Source organism: Neomonachus schauinslandi, chromosome 11, assembly GCF_002201575.2.
Source record: "Neomonachus schauinslandi chromosome 11, ASM220157v2, whole genome shotgun sequence".
Classification (NCBI taxonomy): Eukaryota; Metazoa; Chordata; class Mammalia; order Carnivora; family Phocidae; genus Neomonachus; species Neomonachus schauinslandi.
The window spans coordinates 84,902,054-84,911,089 of NC_058413.1; positions in this window are offsets into that span (position 1 = coordinate 84,902,054).

Consider the following 9,036-nt stretch of genomic DNA (forward strand, 5'->3'; position numbering starts at 1 on the left):
ATAGATAGATAGATAGATAGATAGATAGATAGATAGATAGATAGATATCTGTCTGTATTTAAGATAAGACCATGATATTACTCAGCCATCAGAAAGGATGAATACCTACCCTTTGCATTGACATGGATAGAACTGGAAGGGATTATGCTAAGTGAAATAAGCCAAGCAGAGAAAGACAATTATCATATGGTTTCACTCATATGTGGAACATAAGGAATAGCTTGGAGAGGACCACAGGGGAGGGAGGGAAAATTGAATGGGAAGAAATCAGAGAGGGAAATAAACCATGAGAGCTCTGGACTCCAGGAAACAAACTGAGGGTTACAGAGGGGAAGGGGATGGGGGATGGGGTAGTTGGGTGATGGGTATTAAGGAGGGCATGTGTTGTGATGAGCACTGGGTGTTATATGCAACTAATGAATCATTGAACACTACATCAGAAACAAATGATGTACTATATATTGGCTAATTGAACATAATAATTAAAAATTAAAAAAGAAGAAAAGACCATGTATATACAAATATATTTTATGCCAGTTTTTAACGCATAGGAGACAAATAAATGCATTAACTTGCAGAATGATACTAGTTGGGTTTTGTACAGACCTCAGTGGAAAATGTTACCACCATCTCAAACTACAAGGGGAACTATTTAAAAGTATGTATATCATTTGAACTACCTATCTTTGTGTTTCAGGGATTTGTTGATAGAAGAGTGAATAGGTCCCTGGGGCAAAAACGTAAACATTATGCATAAATGCTTATGTATAGTAATTAAAATATCCTTATTGTTCTAACTGAACTTTGTTAAGTATTGTTCAATTTTAAAATAGAAAATGATTTATAACAAAATACAACTTTTGTTTTTTTTCTTTTCCATTGGGGTCCTTTTCTTACCTTTTATTTGTTGTTATTGTTTTACATTTTTACTGAAATGAAACGATCATACAGGGAAGATCATAATCTTAAGCTTGATAAAATGTCATAAAAAGAACACATTCATGTAACCATCCCTAGAACAAAAATAGAACATTAGCAGCATTTCAGAAGCCCTTCATCCCATTCTTAATCACTTGTCCCTTTCTCCTCCCCAAAGATAAATACTATTCTGACTTCTAATCTGACACCATAAATTCATAGCGCCTATTTTTAAACTTTATATAAATGAAATAATACAGAATGGAACATTTTGAGACTGGATTCTTTTGCTAACATTGTATTTATAAGATTTCTTTTTTTTTTTTAAAGATTTTATTTATTTATTTGAGAGAGAATGAGAGAGAGCACATGAGAGGGGTGAGGGTCAGAGGGAGAAGCAGACTCCCTGCCGAGCAGGGAGCCCGATGCGGGACTCGATCCAGGGACTCCAGGATCATGACCTGAGCCGAAGGCAGTCGCTTAACCAACTGAGCCACCCAGGCGCCCACATTGTATTTATAAGATTTCTATGTTTTTGTATCACATGACCTCACTGATATGAGGAATTCTTAATCTCAGGAAACAAACTGAGGGTTGCTGGAGTGGGGGGTGGGGTGGGAGGGGTGGGGTGACTGGGTGATAGACACTGGGAAGGGCATGTGCTCTGGTAAGCGCTGTGAATTGTGCAAGACTGTTGAATCTCAGATCTGTACCTCTGAAACAAATAATGCAATATATGTTAAGGAAAAAAAAAAAGAAGATAGCAGGAGGGGAAGAATGAAGGGGGGGAAATCAGAGGGGTAGACGAACCATGAGAGACGATGGACTCAAAAACAAACTGAGGGTTCTAGAGGGGAGGGAGGTGGGAGGATGGGTTAGCCTGGTGATGGGTATTGAGGAGGGCACATTCTGTATGGAGCACTGGGTGTTATGCACAAACAATGAATCATGGAACACTACATCTAAAACTAATGATGTAATGTATAGGGATTAACATAACAATAAAAAAATTTTTTAAAAAGATTTCTATGTTTTGTTATCTATAATAATAGTTTATTCATTTTCAGAGATATTTAGAATTTTAGTACATGAATATACCAAATTTATCTATTTCACTCTTCCTGGACATTTTGGCTTTGTCTATTTTTTTATTATTATAAGGGAAATGATTATCATTCTTTAGATGTATTATAATACCTAAGAAATTTGTGGTTATAAGATGTACGTATATTTAACTTGAGTGGATAATGATAAATAATTTTTCAAAGTGTTTGTATAGGCTACCTAAAGCCATTTATAGATTCAGTGTAATCCTTATCAAAATTGCAATGGCATTTTTCACAGAGATAGAAAAAAAAAAATCCTAAAATTCATGTGAAACCACAAAAGACTCTTAATAGCTAAAACAATCTTAAGGAAAACAAAAAACAAAGCTGGAGGCATCACACTTCCTTATTTCTAACCTTATTACACAGCTATAATAAAACAGTGTGGTACTGGCATAAAAACATACACATAGACTAATGGAACAGAATCAAGAGCTCAGAAATAAATCCACACATACACAATCAACTAATATTAGACAAGAGAGCCAAGAATACTCAATGGGGAAAGGATAGTCTCTTTCAGAAATGGTGCTGAGAAAACTGGATATTCGTATGCAAAAGAATGAAATTGGACCTCTATTTTACACCACTCACAAAAATTACCTTGAAATGGATTAAAGACTTAAATGTAAGACCTGAAACCATATAACTCTTAGAAGAAAACAGGAAAAAGCTCCTTGGCATTGGAATTCACAACAGTTTTTGGGTATGATACCAAAAGCACAAGCAAGCAACAAAAACAAAAATAAACAAGTTGGACTACATCAAACTAAAAAGCTTCTGCACAGCAAAAGAAACCATCAATAAAATAAAGAGGCAACCTACAGAATGGGAGAAAAATATTTGCAAACTATAGATCTGATAAGGGTTAATATTCAAAATATGTAAGAAACTCATATGACTTGATAGCAACAACAACAAAAGATCTGGTTTTAAAATGGGCAGAGGACCTGGATAGACTTTTTTTTCCCAAAGAAGACATACAAATGGCCAACACATACATGAAAAGATTCTCAGCATCACTAATCATCAGGGAAATGCAAAACCACAGTAAGATATCACCTCACCTATTAGAATGGCTATTATCCAAAAACAAAATAATACATGCTGTTGAGGGTGTGGAGAAAAGGAAACACTTGTGCATTGCTGGTGGGAATGTAAATTGGTACAGCCACTATGGAAAACACTATGCAAGTTCCTCAAAAAAGTAAAAGAATTACCATATGATCCAGCAATACTACTTCTGTGTATATATGTAGGTTTTTTTTTTAAGATTTTTTATTTATTTGACAGAGAGAGAGACAGCAAGAGAGGGAACACAAGCAGGGGGAGTGGGAGAGGGAGAAGCAGACTCCACACTGAGCAGGGAGCCCCATGCGGGGCTAGATCCCAGGAGCCTGGGATCACAACCCAAGCCGAAGGAAGACGCTTAACACCTGAGCCACCCAGGTGCCCCCTGTGTATATATCTAAAGAAAATGAAATCACTATCTCAAACAGATATCTGTACCCCCGTGTTTATCACATTCACAACAGCTATGACATGAGAACAACCTAAGTGTCCACTAATGGATGAATGGATAAAGAAAATATGACATATATACGTACATATAAAATCATACACACATCATTATGATTTTTATTTGCATTTCTCTGATGACTAATAAGTTGAAGCTTCTTTTCGTATGTTTTAGTGACCACTTGTTAAGTACCTAGTGAAGACCATTGCCTATTTTTCTACTGGACATCTGGCTCTTTCTTATTGATTTCTAAGAGTTTTATAGAGACAGAGATATAGATTCTAGATATGAGTTCTTTGTTGGTTACTGTATATTTCACATATCTTCTACTCTATGGCTTACCTTTTCACTCTCTTGTTGGTGTATTTTGATGACCAGAAGTCCCTAATTTTACTGTAGTCCAACTTACCAAATATTTCCTCTAAAATAAATTATTTTTGTGCCCTTTAAAAAAGATTTTGCCTATCCCAAGGATAAAGATAATTCTCCTATGTTATCCTCTCAAAGCCTATTACATTACCTTTTGCATTTATATCTAAAATTTACCTAGAATCAATTTTTGTATGTGGTATGAGATAGACTTTCATTTTAGTTTTTTCTCAGGGGAGGGACATGGGGAGGGAATAAAAATATCCCCACTCTTACAAGAGTTTGAAAATCACATGCTATGATATATATCATCATTTAATGGGTGCCAAAATGAAATCCAAAAAGATGAAGTGATTTTTCTAGAATCATATATCTATGACTAGACCCTGGTAGCTATTGACCCAGCTTCTAATTTTAAATCTCTTCTCCCTCCTCTTTTCTCTTTTCTGTCTTCTTCAAGGGCCGGTGTGCTAATATTCTTTCCACTACTTCTCCACTTAAAAATATTCTGTATTTATGTAAGATATCAATGGTCACAGCTTAGTGTTATCTTTCCCATAAGTATCTATATTTCACACCATCATTAAGTAAAAACTGGTGTTATTCTAAGGTAGACTTTTAAGAGACCATTGTTATGTGTGGAAGAATTAGGCAGGGGTGACAAGATTTTGAAAGGCCTTTCCTTGTTGATAAAGGCTCAAAGTTTAGGGTAAAGGTAATAGAGGCCCACACATTCTAGAGGGCTGTTATACACAAACAGTAGGACTTGCTAAAAAGTGGCCATACCGGCCCTAGGACCATCTCCCTCAAAAGTGTATAGAGCATAAAGCTAGATACTCATTGAAGGAGGGGATTCTTGGAAGAGAATTCATAGAAGTAGAGAAATTTTTGTCATTTTTCCTTTCTCCTTACAGATAATAATTACTGATCTAGTAATTAGTGAGCTCTCACTGTGTATTAAAAACTACACTAAGTTTCATAAAAATTTATCTCATTTAATTATCACAATATTCCTGTGAGGTGAACACCTGTGCCTGCCTGACCCTGAGAGTGAGTACCTCTGTAAATTTTGTGTCATAGGTGCCTTTCTTACTTCACCCTGGTCCTGGCCTTGGCTAGAGAAATATGAATACTATGAACAAAAACAAAATCCCAACTTCCACATTTTCTCAGATTCTGCATACAATTTAGATTCTACCAACTGGATCACTTGAATGATACCTAGAAGATGGAAGTGAGCAGAGGTCATCTTTCTGTTGCTGTTTGTGCTAGCAGTTGAAGGCTTGAACATATGAGAATCAAGATGCAGTAATGGCAGCTAAACGTGGCATTCGTGGGTGTCAAGAGGTATTTGTGACAAAGACAGCAGCTTTCTGATCCCCGGATTGCAGCTCTAGTATTGTGTCCTTGAGCTCAATGATTTCAACCCTTGACTCTATTGCTGCAGCAATTCCAATTATTTTGAAGCACCCAATTTTCCATATTAAGTAGTCCCTTTCTGCTTAGGATACCCAGAGTGGTTTCTGTTTTATGCATTGAACTCTGACAGCAACAATGGATTTAAAAATGGCACTGGTACTTCATTTTTTTGCTTTGTCCTAATAGACACATCAAATCCAGTATCTAGGTAGAGTCAAGCCTTTCCCATCTGGAACTCACTCTGTTATCATGAGCCAAGATAGCTATGGAGTGAGGGGCCAGGTGCTACCCACACCCAGGCAGCAAGAGCTGGCTTGTGCTTAGCTTTTCATTAAAAGCAAGGCTGGGAAGGATGGGGGTGGAGAGCTGGGTGATGGACACTGGGGAGGGTATGTGCTCTGGTGAGCGCTATGAATTGTGCAAGACTGTTGAATCACAGACCTGTACCTCTGAAACAAATAATACATTATATGTTTTTTTAAAAAGAAGAAGAAGACAGTAGGAAGGGAAAAATGAAGTGGGGGAAATCGGAGGGGGAGACGAACCATGAGAGACTATGGACTCTGAGAAACAAACTGAGGGTTCTAGAGGGTTCTAGGGGGGATGGGTTAGCCTGGTGATGGGTATTAAAGAGGGCATGAATTTTTTTTTAAAGGAATGTGGAATATCTCCATGTTCTTTTTTTTTTTTTTAAGATTTTATTTATTTGACAGAGAGAAACACAGCGAGAGAGGGAACACAAGCAAGGGGAGTGGGAGAGGGAGAAGCAGACTCCCCGCTGAGCAGGGAGCCTGATGCAGGGCTCGATCGCAGGACCCTGGGATCATGACCTGAGCCGAAGGCAGACGCTTAACAACTGAGCCACCCAGGCACCCCAAAGAGGGCACGTATTGAATGGAGCACTGGGTGTTATACGCAAACAATGAATCATGGATCACTACATCAAAAACTAATGATGTAATGTATGGTGATTAACATAACATAATAAAATAAAATTAAAAAAAAAAAAGCAGCTCTGGGGAAAGATGCCATCCTCTTGCTCTAAGATCACCCTGGAAACTATTCATTTTGCAATCATCACCAGTGTTACACATGCTTTCCCAAAGTACTTCCCAAACTACTGATCTTCAGGTTTATTTCTTAGTCATATCCCTGATCCTCCCAGGGTCAGCTCTCAATGTTCCCTGCTGAACACCCTACTCTGTACTTGACCCTGACTGTACCCCATAACTCTACTTCCTGAGCATTCATTCATTGCTTCTATAACACCCAACTTTATCCTGCCAACCTTCATGTTGAGGCAGAATACTTCCTATTGCTATTTTTGATCTGAGAAGAAAAATCACTAGAAATGTGTAATAAGTAACAAAGCAGTGATGTTTTTGGCAGGACTTTGGCCTTCTCTCAGCAGGATAATTTTTGCCCTGCAAGGCAGTTTAATCATAACCTTAATGATGTCTACCCACTGCTTAATATGGTGCTGCTCTTGTCTCCAGAGTGAGGCACAGTGTGGGCATATAGGCACCCTAGGGCTTCTACATGTTTGAGTTGTCAAGCTCAGCTCTTGGAAAGCTGTTAATTTCCTCTGAGGTAATTTGGGTGTGATTAAGTTAAACTGCCACCAGGTGGACATTGGAGCCTTAGTTAAACCATTTTAATCTCAGTAGCTAGACTCCCTATAGGCATGATAAAATGAAGAGAGAATGTAGTTTGATTTCCACTTAATTTTGTTTAAAAAAAATAAACAAAAAAGAAAAAAAGTAGTTTAGCATACTACTTAACCAGAATAAAAATAGAGTAGTATAAAGACATCTTATCTATGTGTTTAACCAATATTTATTGAGTATCTACTATATGACAAATATCCCTCTAGAATCAGGAATTGTGCAAAGAATATGACAAACGAAGTACTTGACTTCATAGAGCTTACATCTTGGGGGGAAAGGATTATAAAACAAGCAACAAATACAAATACATATTTACCCTATATCACATTATATTATGAAATATAGTGATATATTATGATATAATGATATGTATTATGATATAATGATATATATAGTATATCCCCAAGCACACCCACTCATAAAGACAGTTTAAATCACAATTATAATCACCTAGATATTACTGACCCTCCCCCCACTCCACCAATCTAGCCATGAAGGGCTACATTCCTCTATAGCGTATCCTCTGTTCCCAACCCCAAAGTATCTCTGGAATTTTTTAGGACATATCTTAGATATGCTTATAAATAAGTCTAATCAGTAATTTCAGTCAGTTACCATGTGGTCACACCAGCCACTGTTAATGTTTATTCGGAGAACCCATCACCCACCAGGTACCATTGTCCCTACCACACACATCTGCTTTCATCTTCTCCTATTTATAGTCAAACAAACATTTATTAAACACTTACTTTGAGCCAGCAGGCAATAAGACGGCTATGTCTTTATCCTCATAGAGTTATATACTTGCAGTGAAGAAAGACAAGGAAAAGAAATATAATTGTGAATGAGTGTGGCTAAAGGAGAAGTATGAAGTACCATGGAATCACTTAGAAAAAGAAGTTTAAAAAAATGCTCATAGGACAGGCTTTTGAACAAGCCATGTGTAGATTGATACTTAGAGGCCTAATAGGAGTTAACTAGGTGAACAATATATGAAATAATGTTCTCTGCAGAGGAAACAGCATGCTCTGTAATCCTGAGACTTGAAGGCACATTCCAGGCAGAATTGTCTCCTACCCTGCACTTCTACCAATGTCCCAGGGCACTCAAAACACAGACATTGGGCCAAGAAGAGGTAACAGGGAAGAGAAATACCTCCCACCTAAAACAACTAAAAGTCAAGACAAATATATATAGTAATGGTCCTGAAGATACTAGACATTAGGCATCAAGAGACAATGATTGTTGAGTGATGAGAAATCAACAGTTAGCCCTATTATTGTCCCAGTCTACTGCCTGAAGAGAGTTGCAGAAGGGGAATCCCATCACAGCCTATCACCCTCCTTGAACTAAGGAGATGGAGCTGGGAGCCCAGAGAGGTAAAGGCATTTAGAATTCAGCATGACAGTGTACCAGTAAGGAGAGAGTTGCACAGAAAGAGAACCTCAAAGATCTGCAAATAATTTCTCTATTCAACTGAGTATGGTCAGTACATACATATGACGAAGCTATGTAAGATCAGAAAATAAGCAACCAAAATGATTATAAGGAACAGAACATGATACTCCCATTAAGCTGGGGAAAATGCTTGTTCTTGCCAGCAATAAGGGCAAATTTCATAATTAACAGTGCATTGAGTAGAGTAGTCAGAATGGTTTTTCCTAAATGGTAGTAAAAGAAATCAGCCTTGGATTAAATGTGTTTTTGGTCCTGCTTAACAGAGATTAAAAGGATCTGAGAAGGCCAAATTGCTTCCAAGTATCTTAAAAATATCCCAGAACAAAACAAAAGCATGAAACAAGGTAAAACTCACAACATCTGGAATCTAGTAAAAAATTACTAGGCATGCAAAGAAGCAGAAAAATACAATCCTAATGAGAAAATTAATAAATCAAAACTGACCCAGAAATAAAAAAGATAATTGGATTAGTAAGCAAGGACATTAAAACCATTGTTTTAACTCTGTTCCATATGACTGAGAAACTAGATTAAAAAAATTAACATGTGATATAGACATAAAACATATTTTTAAAAGGTG